This window comes from Mandrillus leucophaeus, unplaced genomic scaffold (assembly GCF_000951045.1).
Source record: "Mandrillus leucophaeus isolate KB7577 unplaced genomic scaffold, Mleu.le_1.0 Scaffold341, whole genome shotgun sequence".
NCBI classification, from domain to species: Eukaryota; Metazoa; Chordata; class Mammalia; order Primates; family Cercopithecidae; genus Mandrillus; species Mandrillus leucophaeus.
Window position 1 is genome coordinate 1,336,603 of NW_012103599.1, and position 18,642 is coordinate 1,355,244.

The 18,642-nt window shown below is 37.3% G+C and overlaps 1 protein-coding gene across 2 annotated transcripts in view; it reads left to right on the plus strand.

Moving 5' to 3' along the window:
- The first annotated feature begins 1,149 nt into the window (after positions 1 to 1,149).
- ATG4C (autophagy related 4C, cysteine peptidase) overlaps positions 1,150 to 18,642 on the plus strand; it is an 85,114-nt gene continuing 67,621 nt past the window's right edge. Inside the window, exon 1 of one of the 2 annotated variants that reach the window (XM_011988936.1) lies at positions 1,150 to 1,317. The gene's annotated coding sequence lies outside the window, so the exon portion shown is untranslated. The remainder of the gene's footprint in view (positions 1,318 to 18,642) is intronic. The other variant, XM_011988937.1, reaches the window with a different exon arrangement.

The window sequence follows — 18,642 nt, forward strand, 5'->3', positions numbered from 1 at the left end:
ATGCTAAAAAATATACTAAAAATATACTAAATATACTAAAAAAAATTTTAGTATATTTTTATATTTTTAGTAGAGAAATATAAATATAAAATTTATATTTTATATTTATATTTTTAGTTTCATTCTGTTGGCCAGGCTGTTCTCGAATTCCTGGGCTCAAGTGATCCGCCCACCTAAGCCTCCCAAAGTGCTGGGATTACAGCTACCGCGCCTGGTAATCCCAGCAATTTACACGTTATAAAAAGCATCTTCAGACCGTCCTTTTTTCTTTCTTTCTTTCTTTTTTTTTTTTTAAACAAAGCCTCGCTCTGTCGTCCAGGCTGGAGTGCAGTGGCGGAATCTCTGCTCACTGCAACCTTTGCCTCCCGGATTCAAGCAATTCTCCTGCTTCAGGCTCCCGAATAGCTGGAATTACAGGCGCCCGCCGCCACGCCCGGCTAATTTTTTAACTTTTTAAATAGAGACGGGTTTTCACCATGTTGGCCAGGTTGGTCTCGAACTCCTAATCTCAAGCGATCCACCCGCCTTGACCTCCCAAAGTGCTGGGATTACAGACGCGAGCCACCGCCCCCGGCTGTCTTGTGTTTTGATGCTTGAAAATAACCTGAATATGGAAAATAAGTGCACATCTCCCTTGATGTTTTATAAGTAACCTACAGTCCTAATTATGGCTTGGTTTCGAGTTCCTTCACAACAGGATAAGAAGGCATCCCGGCTTTTTTTTTTTTTTTTTTTCTTTTTTTTTTAAATCAAAGTGAGGCTTGGTTAGGCTCTTATCTTGGTCCCGAAAGCGAAGAAGGAGGGCCGCAATGCATGCTGGATCTTGCAGTTCCTGCGCCAGAGGCAAGGGCGTGATGCTGCATGGCCTGCTGGTAGTTGAAGTCCAAGTGCTCAACAGGAATTTATGGCAGCAGTAGTGTGGTTTGTCTATCAGAGTGACAATGCCCACAGATGGATACTTTCTCCTGGTTCTTCGCTTAGCTGCACTGGTGGTGGATTAGCGGCTTGGGGTGGCGAACAGGTGGGAAAAAGAGATGGATAAAGTAAGCATAGCAGAGGCCTCTACGCCGCTGCTATCGCTACTGCCAATCACAAGGCTTTCGTATCCCGGAAGTGGCTGATCTGATGGATTTGACGCGGAGGCGGTTCCTCTTACTACGGTGGCCGGGGTGCTAAAAGTACCTGTAGCTGCGGCGCTGAGGTCGGAACGTGTGCGTGTGTGCGGGCTACTTTTGTGGCGGCTGCTGCTAGAGCTGGAACGTTTCCCGAGTTGGTGGCTCCTGCACATTTTTACAGTTCTCCAGTCCTTCTGTTTCGGTGAGGGATCGGCTTGAGGCTAGAGGAGTCGAGAAATTTGGGACTTAGTGTCTCTGGTCGCCGAATGACCGTGTTTCTTGGGGAGTCTGCCTTCAGTGAAGACCCTGTGGCCAGCCATCTGGGTTCTCTGAGGGTTTTGGCGCCTCCCTTGTCTCTCCTTTGTAGTGTCATTTGTCTTCTGACTCTTCCTCGCTCTGTCCTGGGTTCCAGAGATAAACCGTGAGCCTAACTGTGGGCAGCTGTTCCTCCTTTCCTTGTGGTTTTCTTAGATGTTGCAGGCAAGACCCTTTCCCCTGATCTATCGCATCCGTTTGATCCCTCCTCATGCCAGTGCTCTGTCGGCCCTGTTTCTCCTCGTTTAAAAAATAAAAAAAGGGAAATAATAATAACTGGATCCCCACTATCTCTCTGTTCTCATTCCTAGCCTCTTTCTCCCTTTTTGGTGTTTGTTACTGCTTCAAGCCATAACACACTACCTGCATACATTAATGCCTTTCCATCTAAATATTAACGTTCATTCACTTTATTTCGTTCCCGCTCACCGTGAACTCTCCCAACCCTACCCGCATCTAAGGGCTTTTGAGGTTGGAGGTGTAGAATAAATTCTTACATATGATGACTATGTTCATATGTGAGAACCTTCAGCGGTCAACTCAGCATCACTGCTTATTGAGTTTATATATCTTATGATTTCTTTGGCTTACCTTTTCGTTTTGTATTGGTTATTTACCCACATGGGGCTCACTGCTACCCTATAGTTGGAGAAGAATACCTCGTCTTACATCTTTTTATATCCAGATTACTTGGGAGTTTTCTTACATTTTCCTGCTTGGACCATATGTCCTCAGTGGGTTTTTGGCAATGATTTTGTGTCAGTTGATGGCAGAAAGAGACAAGGGAATGATCTTTCTTGCTGGCTTGTGACTTGTAATTAGATTATGAACCATTGAGAGTACCCAGACGGATTGGAAAGGCTTTGAAAGGTAAAGTCTATGTATTTTCTGAGTTTCAAGTTGATAAAGCTCTTCTTTGAACAGGGGAGAGTTTCTAGTTAGTCCAATAATCTGAGGCTATATTGAATTATCAGTTCATTCGCTATAAAATTTTAGAACCGCATGTCAAAAAGTGGCCAATCTAAGGAATTGTGTAATTTAGCAAAAAGTCATTAAAAGCAATTTAATTAATGCTCTTTTTCTTTAAAATAGGATTCAAGTATGTGGAAAAATGCATTTATGGTGATTGGTTATGAATTATTTCTAGACATTTTGATAGTTCTGGTGAACAGCATCGTATTCTGTTCACTAATGTTTTATAAAAAGGCAGAAATTTTCTGACTTTCTGGGGAGCCACGTAACCGAAATGAGTTTGCAGCTTGTTTTCTATTCCAATTATTGCACTAAAGAGGTTCTTACACTAAGATTATCATTCTTTTTTAAGCTATCAAAATGGTCTATACATGTCATTAAAATATAAATATTAAAAATATTGGTACAATGTTAAATTAGGATTATTCCTAATTAATGCACAAAATGCTGAAATGGTTTCAGTCATGCTTAAGATTTGGGGCGAAATATATTTCAGAATAAATTTACTCATATAATTTTTTATTGAAAAAAATGATAAGCTAGCCTTTACTCAATCTCTTAATATTTCTCCTGAGATTTTATTCATTTAATAGGCATTTAGTGACTACTTACTATTTAGCTATTGTCACAAAATCACCAAAACATTTATTAGTAAGAGTATCCTCTTGTCCTCAGCTCTGCATAGATGCTTTTAAAGCATTAGCTCAGTTATTCCAACTAAGTAAGCTATTATTATTTACATTTAACAAATGAAAAAACTGAAGCTTGAAGAATTTAAGGAATTTACTTCAGTTCCTTTCTACTCTTCCCACTACAACAGCTGCAAGGATTTGTGCTGTATCCTGGAATATATAAAGAGAATTAAATCAACACATGCTTACTGAGCAGCTATTACATATCAGACACTCTTCAAGGTGCTCGGAGTATAGCAGTGAACAAGAAAAGTCCCTGCGCTTAGGGAGCTTATACTTTGGCAGAATGTATGAGATGTAAACTTTGCCTTCAGGAAGCAGAAAATATAGTCAATATGTATTAGATTTTATGGGAGTGTTTCAGTATGTTAAAAATGAGAAGAGAGATAACTAGGGAATGTTTCATGAAAATGAGATCTAATCTGGAATTTAAATAGTGCTTAGGGATTGGTAGGTAGAAATTAGGACCCTGTCTCAAAAAAAAAAAAAAAAAAAAGTAAAAATCCGTGATATAGAATAATTGGTGAGCCTTATAAAGCACTTTTTAATTTTTTTGGACTATTTATAAATAAAATTGTAATCTTTGACATGCATTCAATCATTTAGCATTTATTTATTAACTAGACACTCTTCTAGGCCACAGTGGTATAGTAGTGAGTAAATACGGTCTTTACACTCATAGAATTTACTGTCTAACAGAGGAGGCAGACATAGTCAAAGAAATTTAAAGTTACAACTGTAGTAAGTGCTGTTAAAAAAGGACTCGATGTTACACAGAGGAAGAACTGATTACAGAGGGGATAAGAGTGGGGATGGGGAGAGGCCAGTTAGAAGATTGTTGGAGTAGCCCAGTTGAGAGATGATATTTTGGACAAGGTGGTGGTGGTAAGAGGGAGAGAAGTGGATGGATTCCAGAGGTGTTCAGGAGGCGGAATTGGGTGATGGATTAGATATGGAAGGTGAGGTAGAGGAAGATATTGGCTAATCTTAGGTTTTTGGCTTATATAACTGGAAGGATTGTTGCACCATTCACTGAGGTAGAGAACGTTGAAAGAGGACCAGATCTGGGAAACATGCTTTGTTTATTAGTATTTTTTATTGTGGTAGCAGTGTTTAAGGTTAATTTCTTAGTTACTTTTTACCCTTTTGTCATTGTTTTAGTTTTGTATATTTGCGTAATGCTATGCCTAAAATAATGTTTTTTTGGTATCATTTTTTCTTGATTGAGCAGGGGTGGAGTTCTACATGAAAGCATCTGGAAATACATTGGTCTCTGTTTTGAATCTATCTGTAATATATTAAACCATATATATGAATAAGTAACTGAATAATGCAGTTACATGTCATCTTTATTTTCACTTGAGATTTGGCAGTAAACTGGCATCTGGTTAAATTCTAACTTCATTCATTTGGTACATATATAAATATAAATGCACTAGGGAAAAAATACATGCTTTTGATTTTTCTCTGAAATGCTTCATTCATGTAATTTTTGATAGATATTGAACCCAAACAGTAGTGATTTATAGTTTATTGTTTAAATTGTACATTTCTTAGTAAAGTGATAGAGTGTATACAGCAAAGAGACTTTGGTGTCAGACTGCCTGGATTCACAGTCTCTATTTGCTATATACTAGTAGTATGACCTTGAAGAAGTTATACAGCTTTTCTAGGCCTTTTTTTTTTTTTTAATTTATAAGATGAGGATAATAATAGTGCCAGCCTTATAGAATTGTTGTGAGAATTAAATGAGATGATATATGTACATAGGTTAATAAAATACTTGGTACAGATTTTAAGTGTTTATTATCATTATTATTATAGGGATACTGGGTCCAAGATCATCTTGACTCCTGTGACACCATTTTAATTTTAGGATACCTTGTAACTAATAAAACTCAATTGGAGAAAAAAAATTTATTTGGTATTTAGATTTGGAGAAAATATATAAAATAGTTTTGCTTATTCATTATTGTCCCAGATAAACCAGCACATAACTAATCTTTCACAGAATTCTGAGATTATGTGTAGTTTACAGCTGTGATGGGAAACTTAGGGCGATTAGTTTGTGATTACTTATTGTTTGTTAGGATTATTACTTTTATTTTTAGCCAAACCTTTTCGAAGTTTGAACTCACTTTTAGCTCTTATGAGTAGGGTGAAGAGTAGTTAGGCTTTATGAAGTCTGATCAGCTGCTCTAAAATCAACCTAACTTCAACCTTTTTTCCTTATTTTTTTCTTTTTGCTTTCAAACCTATGAAAACATTGAAATGGTAGGATGACAAATACCTGTATATCCTTTTACCTAGATTGTTAACATTGTGCCTCTTTTACTCTCATTCCTTGCTGTTAGACAAGTGCTCTTTCTCTCTCTATAAATACACACACACACATACACACACACACTCTTTTTCTTCCTGAACTATTTGAAAGTAAGGTGGAAACATCACACTTTACTCCCAAATAATTCATCATGCATCTCCTAAGAACTAGCACATTATTTTACATAACTATAATGCCATTAGCATATCCAAATAATTTAACCTTGATATGATAATATTGTCTAATGTACAGTCCATATTCAACAATTAGATTTTTCCAAATATCCCAGTAATGTCATTGTAGCATTACAAAAATACTGAATCCAATTAAAAATATTAATTGTATTTAGTACTTGTATGTCTGTTTTATCTAGAACAATCTTTACCTTTTCTTTCTTTTTTTGTCTTCAGGTAGAATGCATCACAAAATTGATTTATCTGATTTTTTCCTCACAATTAGTTTCAGATTGAAGAGTTGTGGGTTTTTTTGTTTGTTTATTTTTTACTATTACATGGGTGATATTTTGAACTTTCCATTTAATCATATTACGATTAACATAATGATGGTTTATTCCATGATTGGTGACTTAGTTTGATCACTTAGTTTAGCCAGAGTTTTATATTCTGAAAGTACATTTTCCCTTTTGTATTTAATAATCTGTAGGGGTGATAAATTGAGGTCATGTGGATATTCTGTTTTGCAGGTTTTGTTTTCCTATCCAGTGATTTTAGTGGTCATTGATAAAAGCATTGGTGGTTGCCAAATAGTGATTTCCCACTTCTGTCATTCCTACATACATTTCCTGGTTCTCTTCTCTAAATAAGAGCTTTCTCTTCTCTTTTATTTTAGTATCACTATGTACCCAAGGATCCTTTCTTTCAAAAGCTATGCAGTGTGCTATAATTTGCTACCATCATTCCTTTCGATGATTAAATTATCTCAAATGTGGTCAGTAGTAGATCCTTCAAGCTAGTTCCCATGACCTTTGGATATGTCCACATTGGTGTTTGAGCACTTTCTTACTCATATTTGCACAATGAGATGTTCCAGCCTCACCTTGTAAATTTGCTGCTCAATACATGGAATAAGCCATTTTACCACAGAATCCTGGTTTATTTTAGTGGACAATGATACTTAGAAACCAAGATCTGGGCCGGGCGTGGTGGCTCACGCCTGTAATCCCAGCACTTTGGGAGGCCGAGGCGGGCGAATCATGAGGTCAGAAGATCGAGACCATCCTGGCTAACACGGTGAAACCCGTCTCTGTTAAAAAATACAAAAAAAATTAGCCGGGCGTGATGGCGGGTGCCTGTAGTCCCAGCCACTCGGGAGGCTGAGGCAGGAGAATGGCGGGAACCCGGGAGGCAGAGCATGTAGTGAGCGGAGTTCGCGCCACTGCACTCCAGCCTAGGAGACAGAGTGAGACTCCGTCTCAAAAAAAAAAAAAAAGAGAAAAAACAAGATCTGGGTATTTAATATGCTCTTTGCTACTGGGGTGTCATTGGTTCTAGACCCTTTAAATGGACACACATATACACATTTTTTTTCTTTTTGAGACAGTCTTGCCCTTGTTGCCCAGGCTGGAATGCAAAGGCAGATCTGGGCTCACCGCACCCTCTGCCTCCGGGTTCAAGTGATTCTCCTGCCTCAGCCTCTCGAGTAGCTGGGATCACAGATATGCACCACCACACCCAGCTAATTTTGTATTTTTATTAGAGACAGGGTTTCTCCATGTTGGTCAGGGCTGGTCTCTTACTCCCGACCTCCGATACTCCGCCCACCTCAGCTTCCCAAAGTGCTGGTATTAAAGGCATGAGCCACTGCACCAGGCCAACATATACATTTTTTAAGAAATCATGAGTTCATAGGATACCTTCAATTCAAATTCAACACTGCAGAGTTCTCATCACTTCCTTCCGATTCCTGTTTATATCTCTGTTTTCCCAAAGAGAGAATTCTGATTCTCAATTATATCACTATTTTTACTCATCTGACCTGACACATAAAATAGTTTTGGAATTACTAGACTGACTGATACTGCTTCCAGCAGCAGATTTACCAAGTAAAGATTTTTTTTTTTTTTTGCCATTTTATGTTCTTAGAATATATCCCACTAAAGGTATACATAGTCAAAATAGGTGTTCAAAGTTATTTGAATTATTTTTTCTGTGTGATTATGTTATGAATGTAAAATATAGTTAGGTTTCTACTAAATTACTTTTTAATAGACTCTTTGTAAAATCAGTTATCTGTAAAACTACTAAAGTGACATAATTTAAAACTTTATCATAATATATAGTTATAGGGAACTCTGAAACATTTATATCAGCTGGAGAATATTCAGTTTGAAGACTTGTAAGGCTCTAAACTTGTAGCTCTATTTTTTCAGTTGTAATATTATTTAAAATTAGGAATGCAAGAAAAGTGACATCGAGTGATTCCATTTGTAAGCCAAAACAATTGTGTTTGTGAACATTTTAAACAATGCTCTTCTTTTAACTGCTGATACAATTCAAGCATTAATCTTTAACAATAGACATAATTGTTAGGGGTACTTTAATTCCCAAGTAGTAGGTCTAATGTTTTCCTGTATTTATAACCAGAATGGAAAGATTTATGTTTTTCTTTAAGTCCTTCTTCTTTGTATTTGAAGAATGCTTGTTGTATTTTACCCTGTGATATTATTCATGTGTGAATATTCTCTTTGGAAAGGAGGAAAATACGTCTCTTAATAGTTGATACTTTATATCTCTATTGTGAGATATAACCACATTCAGCCTTATGGTTAGTTATAACCATCTTGCTTATTAGAATGGAAGATTAAGGAGGGCAGGAGCTAGGTTTCATGGCCCCTTGTATCTCCCTCAGTGCCTTGTAGGAGTAACCACATAAATACTTGATGAATAAATGTGATATTTTGTGTTTATATTACATGTAGTACTACCTTCAGTAATATGAATGCATCTTTTTCTTGGCAAGAGTAACTAATATAATGGGCCTTGGAAATGGTCTTATCTATTGTCATAGTCTGTCTTTTGTTGCTTATAACAGAATAACCGAAACTGGGTAATTTATATAAAAAAGGAATTTATTCCTTATAGTTATGAAAGCTGAAAAGTCCAGGGTTGAGGAGCTGCATCTTGTGAGGACCTTCTTGCTGGTGGGGACTCTGCAGAATCCTGAGGTGGTGCAGAGCATCACATGGTGAAGGAGCTAAACACACTAGCTCAAGTCTCACTTTCTCTTCTTATAAAGCCACCAGTCCCACTCCTCTGATAACCTGTTAATCCATTAATCCATGAGTGAATTAACTTATTTATGAGGGCAGAACCCCCATTATCCAGTCACCTCTTAAAGGCACCATGATAACATTCATATTTACTTATTACATACCTCAAAATCACTGTATCTCAAACTGAATTTCCTATCTTCACCTTAGTCTTCTCTACTTGGGTTCTGTTTCAGTTAATGGAACCATTATCCTCCCAGACATTAGACCTGAAATCTCATAGTCACTTTAGTCTCCTGTCTTGTATGTGGGCATATACACATCCATATATTTGTGTGATGTTGCTAGGTCTACCGTGTCAACTTGTTACTTTTATCTACTCTTTTTTTTTTTTTTTTTTAAGATAGAGTCTCGCTCTGTCGCCCAGGCTGTCGTACAGTGGCACAATCTCGGCTCACTGCAACCTCTGCCTCCAGGGTTCAAGCAGTTCTCTGCCTCAGCCTCCTGAGTAGCTGGGATTATAGGCACTTGCCACCACGTCTGGCTGATTTTTGTATTTTTATTAGAGGTGGGGTTTCACCATCTTGGCCAGGCTGGTCTTGAACTCTTGACCTCGTGATCCACCTGCCTCAGCCTCCCAAAGTGCTGGGATTACAGGCATGAGCCACCATGCCCTGCCTTATCTACTCATTTCTAATCCTCTCACCAGTACCCTGATTGAGGTTCTCATTACCACTCATAGACAGTCTTTTGATCAGTTGAAGGAATTGGGACATTTAATGTAGAAAAGAGAAGACTGGGGGCTAGGAAGGTTAGGAGGTATGTCTTTAAACATCAGATGGGCTCTCCAATGGAAGGATTAGTTTCAGAGGTTACAACCAGGACCAGTTAGTGAAAATAATGTGTAGACAGAAACTTGGTTCCACATAATATCATTGTAGCAAATCTAGTTGTTTAAAATTAGCAGGTATCATGTAGTTACTATGGATACTCTAAGACAGTTATGGATGCTCTAGAACGGATAGGAAAATACACAGTTTAAAACATTATCAGGCTTTTACATTTATAGCGTATTTTGAGTTTAGTGCAATATTCATTCAGTGCTGACCTCCCTTTTCTAGAAGCAAGTGTTCAGTCAGAGGCTGAGGGACTGCAGTTGGCAAAGATGTTGTTGTATAGGAGATCTTGTTACTGTACAGGTGGTTGAACCCAATTAGTAGCTGGTTATTAGTGAGTCTGAACCAGAGAGCAGATCACAGCTCTCAGGATGGTAGTGATTTTTTTTTTTTTTTTGAAATGGAGTCTCGCTCTGTCACCCAGGCTGGAGTGCAGTGGTGTGATCTCGGCTCACTGCAAGCTCCACCTCCTGGGTTTATGCCATTCTCCTGCCTTAACCTCCTGAGTAACTGGGACTACAGGCGCCCGCCACCACTCCGAGCTAATTTTTTGTGTTTTTAGTAGATGGGGTTTCACTGTGTTAGCCAGGATGGTCTCGATCTCCTGACCTCGTGATTCACCCGCCTTGGACTCCCAAAGTGCTGGGATTACAGGCGTGAGCCACTGCGCCCGGCTGTGATTTTTTGTATTCTTTTAAATTTACAGGTTTTCTTTCACTACTCCTCTCCACCCAAGTACTATTGATTAGGAAAGATTAGTGATAGCTTGTATTGTGTGAGACGATGGTCCACAACTACTGTTAATATTAATACTTACTAGTGCCAGGCGCAGTGGCTCATGCCTATAGTCCTAGAACTTTGAGAGGCTGAGGCGGGCAGATCGCTTGAGGTCAGGAGTTTGAGATCAGCCTGGGCCACATGGCAAAATCCCATCTCTACAAAGAGTAGAAAAAAGTAGCCAGGTGTGGTGGTGCCTGCCTATAGTCCCAGCTACTAGGGAACTGAGGTAGGAGGATTACTTGAGCCTGAGAGGTCAGGGCATTTGGCACTGCACTCCAGCCTAGGCAACAGAGTGAGAGCTTGTCTCAAAAAGCAAACAAACAAACAAAACAAAACAGAAAAACAAAAAAAACCCCAAAAAACCAACACACACACAAAACACCAAAAAACAAAAAAAGTATTAGTTATTAGATGCTTTGTAAATTCTCTTTCAGTTCTGAGATTCTTATATCCTTCATTTCTTGTAGGGGTTAATTACACTTTGTTGATTAAATGATCTGCCTCTTTACCTTTTATATAAAGATAGCAGTCTCAATATAAGACTCTGTAAGTCTCTGTATAAGACTCTATATAAGTCTCTATATTAACTCATGGTGTTACCTCTTATATAAAGACTACTATCTCTGTATAAGAGGTTAACACCATGAGTTAATATTAAGAGCTTGGAAAGTTGGGTTTTGAAGTATGGAGGCTCCAAGTATTCGTAGTTACTTTTGACTTATCAGAGGTTACCAAGAACCTGACATAATTAAAATGTGTTTATCAAACAACTGTATGGTAAATATTATGTTCTTCTTAGAGATAAGATCAAGGCTTAAGGCTATCTTAAAAATAGCCTAGATGTATTAATAATTCTTATTTTGGTCTTCAAGTACATGATTGAGGTCATTTAAACACCTTACATCTTATTTAAGTTGGTTATGATGATGACTTTGCACAGTCTGTGAACATGCAATATGCAGTGCTGCACAAGTGGAGGTTTTTGCCACAAGCCAGGTGTGAGGAACTTGGTAGAAGTCATGTGTGACCATAAATGTGTGTCTGCTTAATACTTAGTTTCTTTCATGTATATTTTACTCATTAGATTTAAGAGAAGAATGCATTGGTATTTTATTTAAGTTGTCATTATAAAGTAGCGGGGCATTGATTCAGTGTTTTTTATTGGAGGATGTGATCCTGAGGAGTCCTAAGAATGTCTATAAGATTTTTCTTGAGGCAAAACTATCTTATTAGTCTCTCTGCTATCAGCCCTTTATTCTTCTTTTCAAAACCATTTTCTGAACTTGCATGTCCTGCCTTTATTGTTCCTTTTTTCAGTCTTTTTGTCATTATCTCTTACTGCTGTGTACCTTGCCTACCCCTTAGCTCTGAAAGGGGACATTGCACATAAATATTATTACTATCGCTCTCCCCTTCATATTTGCCACTTTTTAAAAAGATAAGGAAAAGAATTTACAAACTGACCGTTTATAGAGTACAGGTTCAGTGCATGAAGATAGAAGATTGGCAGGTATAGGTGAAGAGAAGGAATAGAAATGGACACAATAATTGATGTTTCTGTAAACAAAGAAGAGGGAGAGAAGAAATGAGAGCAAAGATGGTAGCCCATTGTATTAGAGACCTTCAAGATCAGATAAGGGATTGATATTTGTTACTAAAAATGCAAGCAGTTAGAAAAGGTTACATATAATAGATAAAAGAGTAGACTTCACGGTTCATTTTATTTGATGATATAGCTAAAAGCACATAAAAAATTCTAAATCAATATCTATATTTCATTTAACAGCAGAATACTATTTGAGGAAGATGCCCAAGCATTCACAAATTCCAGAGGTCTGCAGTATTTTTACCCATTGCACCATATGACTGAGATGTATTCCATAGACTTTGTCCCTAAAGTTCTGCCAGGAGCATTTACTTGGCCTTAAATCCTCAGTGGATAAAGTAGTCTACTTATTGCTAGACGGGAAAGGCTGATTACCTTCACCTGCCCTTCTTATACATTGATTTGAGTACTCTTTACAGTTATCAGTTTACAATTTTTTGACTATCTTAATGCATGGTTATTGGTTAGAAAAGTGACTCTAAAAATGACATCTGGGTCTCAATCGATAATTTTCATATCAAATGTTGTAGCTCTGCTCTCCAAAAGAATTCTGCTTAGTCTTCACTGTGCTTTTTGTATCATTAACAGTAAAGTTAGGAATAAACCTCATCTGTTAGCTTTATCTTCGTTTACTGAGATATGATAAAATACAGTTTTCTCTTTAATACTATTATCATCTAGTTAAAATGGATTTGTTAGAATGTTAACAATGCACAGAAATATGAAGATGGCAGATGATAAGGTTGTTGTAGTATGTGTTAGTAAAGAACATCTGCTTGAAAAAAGATTTAGTAATTTCTCTAAGCCAGGGATGGTGATGGGTGCCTGTAGTCCCAGCTACTTGGGAGGCTGAGTCAGGAGGATTGCTTGAATGCAGGAGTTTAAGTCTGCAGTGAACTAGGATTGCACCACTGCACAGTCCAGCCTAGGCAACAGAGGGAGACCCCTTGTTGCCTAGGGGTCTCCCTAGGCAGAATATTTAATGATTTCTCATAGTTTTTAAAGAAATAATTCATAAGCACCTTCTAAAAATAGTTTGGAAATTGTGAAGTATATTATTTTGATGCTTTTCCAGACTGAGAATCTAATGACACCACATAGAATAAACAAGAATTTTGGCTATCAGTTAATCACTGGGGCAGTGAAAGCAGATATTTTAACTGCTACAGGGATTGAAATATACTGGGTAATGGCTAAATTATTACTTTTCTTTATGCTTTGTAGACAAATGCATTTTAATTTTTTTTTTTACAAAACCGGGGAAGTGGTTTCCTCATTTGTGTGGTTTTTTTTTTTTGTTTTTTGTTTTTCTCATTTACAGTTAAACTAAAAGTACTGTTTGTCTTGCTTTCCTTAGCTTATCTGATGCAAATATAAATAAAATATTTTAATAGAACAAAGTGTTAATTTATTACTTTTTCTCTTTCCAAATGTTACCCCATTTATTTTAAGGAGAAACAAAAATTATGAATTAACAAGGAATAATCCTCCGAGTTATTTTATTTAGCTAGAGTTGCCATGGGAAATTAAATTGAGGAAGTTAAATTTTCACATGACTAAATAGCTGAATCTGATGTCTTTAAGAATCACAAGAATAAGGTTCTTTATTTTAAAAAGGAGAAAAAAAAATGTCTCAGCATTTTAACTTTGCAGCTGTTTAGGAATTTTGTAATAGGATGTCTTCTCTGTCAATTTTTTAGTCTAGCAGTTTCAGTTGTATTGTTAGAATTTAATATAACCTGGTTACATTTGTAATTTAGTGTATTCAGTTTTTTATTTGAGCAGTTTACTTTTGAATAATTTTGGTATTTTTTAAAAGAGGCTCAGTGTGAACAATTTAAATAATAAAGAGAAATGCAAAGAGGAAAGTCAAAGTAGAGGTTCATTTCTTAGACGCCAACATTATGGGCTGGGTGTGGTGGCTCATGCCTGTAATCCCAGCAGTTTGGGAGGCCAAGGTGGGCGAATCACCTGAGGTCAGGAGTTCGAGACCAGCCTGGCCAACGTGGTGAAACCTTGTCCCTACTTAAAAAGACAAAAATTAGCTGGGCATGGTGGTGCATGCCTGTAATCCCAGGTACTCTGGAGGTTGATGCAGGAGAATTGCTTGAACCTGGGAGGTGGAGGTTGCAGTGAGCTGAGATCGCACCATTTCACTCTGGCCTGGGCAACAGAGCAAGACTGTGTCTCGGGGAAAAAGAAAAAAAAAAGAAACTAACATTATGAACTTCTAGACATTGTTTTATGTATATATGTACATGTGTGGGCATATGTATATACATATAGAATATGTATGTATCAACATGCATAAGTTATATTCATACTGTTCCCTTTTTTTTCTCACTCTATGCCCTCGATATCTTTTTATGGTGATAAATATAGATCTATATCATTGTAATACATATATGCCATAAGTTAGTCATCAGCAGATGATTTTGTGTCTGTTATGTGCTGACTGTGCTCTTCTTTGCCATCAAAGAGTTAATAATTTGAGAAATAATTATGTTATTGTTTATGAGTTAATAATTTGAGAAATAGTTATGTTATTGTTAATTATGCTTGTTTCTTCAGGATTGGCAGTTTTATCTCTTGTGATGATGAAAAAAATTCATTTAATGTACATTTCTTAGGTATAGTAAGGTTGAAAATATTTCGTATGTTTATGGCCTTTTTCTTTTTCCAATTGCCTTTTTTCTGTTTAGGTTTTTCCTTATTGATTTATAAGACCTTTTTGTATATTAAGGACATTAACTTTTTATATATGTAATTGGTATTGAACTTTTTTCCTTATTGTTGGATTGTAACTGAACCTCATGCTGTTTTTCTTCTTTCTTTACAAAGTTTTCATTTTTATTTAATTACATTTTCCTGTCTGATTTCTGGTTTTGTATACCATACTTAGAAAAACTTTTTCTTTTTTTTTGAGATGGAATCTTGCTCTGTTGTCCAGGCTGGAGTGAAGTAGCACAATCTCAGCTCACTGCAACCTCCACCTCCTGGGTTAAAGCAATTCTTCTGCCTCAGTCTCCCAAGTAGCTGAGATTACAGGCGCTTGCCACCACGCCTGGCTAATTTTTTTGTATTTTTAGTAGAGACGAGGTTTCACCATGTTGGCCAGGCTAGTCTTGAACTCCTGACCTCAGGTGATCCACCCGCTTTGGCCTCCCAAAGTGTGGGGATTACAGGCATGAGCCCACCATGCCCAGCCAGAAAGGCCTTTTCTATCCCAAGATTTAAAAAATAATTTAAATCTATGTTTCCTTGGAGTATGTGCACATATTCTTACGTGTTTGCATTTGTATTTAAAAATTTGATTCATCTAGAATTCATCATTTATTGAGGTAGTCATTTAGCTTTATTTTAAAAACTGTCTAGCTTATTATTTTAGCATTATTTATTAAATTAGCCATCTTTTCTCACTCATGTGAAGTATTTTTCCTTTTTGGTACTAAATTCTTAAATATGCTTGGGTTTATATTTGTGCCCTCCATTATGTTTTATTCAGTTTCATCCTGTGCTAATAAGAAAAATAAATTTAAATAGTACTAAACTTTACTGTAGTTTTATAGTGTGTTTTAATATGTGGTAAGGCAACTCTCTTCTTCAATAGGAATCTTTGGTTATCCTTTATAAAGTGTCTCAATTTGTATTACTTTCCAACATGGCTCAAGGGATCATCTTTTAAGATAATCTATGATTTCTCCAAAGTTAAGATTTTTAGAAACAGCCATTTTAATATCTATTTCTTTTTTTTTTTTTGGAGACAGAGTCTCGCTCTGTTGCCCAGGCTGGAGTACAGTGGCATGGTCTCAGCTCACTGCAAGCTCCACCTCACAGGTTCAAGTGATTCTCCTGCCTCAGCCTCCTGAGTAGCTGGGATTATAGGTGTGCACCACCACGCCTGGCTAATTTTTGTATATTTAGTAGAGATGGGGTTTCACCATGTTGGTCAGGCTGGTCTCGAACCCCGGACCTCGTGATCCGCCCACCTCGGCCTCCCAAAGTGCTGGGATTACAGGCGGGAGCCACTGCGCCAGGCTATTTATTTATTTTTGAGACAGGATCTTGTTCTGTCATCCAGGTTGGAGTGCAGTGGCACAATCATTGCTTACTGCAGCCCTAACTTCCTCGGCTCAAGTGATCCCCCAACCTCCCCAGTAGCTGGGAATATAGGCGCACGCCACCATGTCTGGCTAATTTTTAATTTTATAGGGAGAAAAACTCACTACGTTGTCCAGGCTGGTCTTGAAAACTCCTTGGCTCTAGCAGTTCTCCCCTTCAGCCTCCCAAAGTGTGGGGATTACAGGTGTGAGCCACCATGCCTGGCTCCATTTAAATTTTTTTACAGAAATAAAGTGGGTTTCAGTCTTTACAGAAGAATGAAATTTAATTTTAGTCATATGAAAAGTAACTGTGCTGAATTATTTATTAAACTAGCAACAACTTACGTTTAGTTTAACCTTATGATAATAATTTTATTGTTCTCAACTACTCTAACAATGATAATGAAAGTATTTTCATAGAATGGTTAAGGATGTGTTCCAAAGGCATTTCAGTTGTTTCAAGTTTGGAGGTAAAGTTGCTCTGAGTAAATAGTGTAGCTACATAGCAGGAATTTTGACCAAAAATATGAAATGACAACTCAACAATTTATTCCACTCTAAGTGCCTTGAGGTTAGAATATTTGTTTCATTAATTTCTGTATCTATCACAGCATCTTTTCTTAGTTTTTAATTTTAATTTTTGTGGGTACGTAGTAGGTATATATATTTATGGGATACATGAGATATTTTGATACAGGCATGAAATGTGTCATACTTACATCATGAAAAATGGGGTATCCATTCCCTCAAGCATATATCCTTTGTATTACAAACAATTCAGTTATGCTCTTTTATTTTTAAATGTTCAATTAAATTATTATTGACTATAATCCCCCGTTGTGCTATCACTAGGTCATATTCATTCTTTCTATTTTTTTTTGTACTCATTAACCATTCCCACCTCTCCCCAACCCTCTCATTACCCTTCCTAGCCTCTGGTAACCATCCTTCTACTCTCTGCCTCCACGGATTTGTCACAGCATCTTATCTTGCTTATGTATTTACTTAGGAGTCATCTAAGAGACAGACTTCCCCATATTAACATGTCTAATTGTGCACTATCTTCATTTTTTCCCTATCCAGTTTAAGGCATCTTGATTTTCACACTTGCTGTGAACTGTCCAGAGTATTCTGGATGGCTGGTGATGGGAACTGTCTGAACCAAAGTCTTCCCTGTGGCCTTGTTTCTTTCAGACTTAGAAAGAAGATACCTGCATGTACATTCTCTGATTTAAACATTTTGGATCTAGAAGATCAAGCTTGGTGACTTTTTAAAAATAATTTTTTAAAATTCTGCAAATAATAAATGCTTTTCTTTAAGATGTGGGCAATTGTGATATTAAAAAAAAAAAAAACCACGGAGAAACTACTTTTAACATTTTGGTGTACTTCTTTCTTACTTTCTAACTCCCTTCATTCCCCCTCCATTGTCCCTGCCCTTGCCTGTGTCGTATGATACATAAGTTTCAGATTCTGCATAGTGTTTCCCCATTTTCGGAGACATTTTTAATGGATGTATAATCCATCATGTAGATGCACTATATATAATTCACACATTTTATAAACTCTTTTCCTTTTCTTGCTTTTCCAGATTTTGCTAAATTATGTATGCAGTTTTCTTGAGGAAAATTCTTCTTTCCTTTTCTTTATTCTAGTGTCAGTTAAAAAAAATTCTAATTCTGGTGAGAGTGCCGCTAGTGATGTACCTATATTTTATATCAGTTCACTGATTCCTTTAATAAATATTTTTGAGAACCAATTGTGTGCCAGGCAGAATTTAAGGACACTTAGTTACAGTATAGTGCAATGAGTGTGGTGATACAGGAAAACGTAGGATCCTATGAGAACTGAGTGGAGGACCCCTATCTTAGTTTACAGTTTAGAGAGGGTAGTCAGAAAATCTTACCAGTCTTACCAGAGGAAGTGAAACTGAAGCTGAGTTTCAGGGACTCCATGATAGTAAGGTGAGGGTGAGTAGTAAGGCACTTCAGGTAGAGGGAACAGATGCAAAGGCATGAGGTACCAGATAATATACCAAGTTCAGGAAGCTTTGATATTAATATTAAATGTGGTTTCGGCATTTGCTGCAAGTGAAAGAGTAAAAGAGGAAGCCGAGTAAGTAGGCAGAGGTTATTTCTTGAAGGGCCTTAAATATCATCATCCTTAGGTACCAGGAACTATGCCAAGTGCTAGGGGTATAAACAAACAAAAAAAGCAGAGTCCTTGAGGAATGTGTTAATAGCTTTCATTCTCTTTTATATATCAGCAGTTCTCAAATTAATATGCCTAGCCCAGACCTCTCCTTTGAGTTCCAGATCTATATATCCAACTGCCCAGTTGATTGACATCCTGAGAATATATCTAGAGTGTAAGTTCCAAGAGAACAGGTATTTAATTGCCTTTGTTGTCTCAACTGTACCTGCAGTGCCTAGAACAGTGCCTGGCAGTAATTTAATGATTAAAGAAAAGAATGGCCGGGTGCGGTGGCTCATGCCTGTAATCCCAGGACTTTGGGAGGCCAAGGTGGTTGGATCACAAGGTTAGGAGTTCAAGACCAGCCTGCTGGGAGGCGGAGATTGCAGTGAGCTGAGATGTCGCCACTGCACTCCAG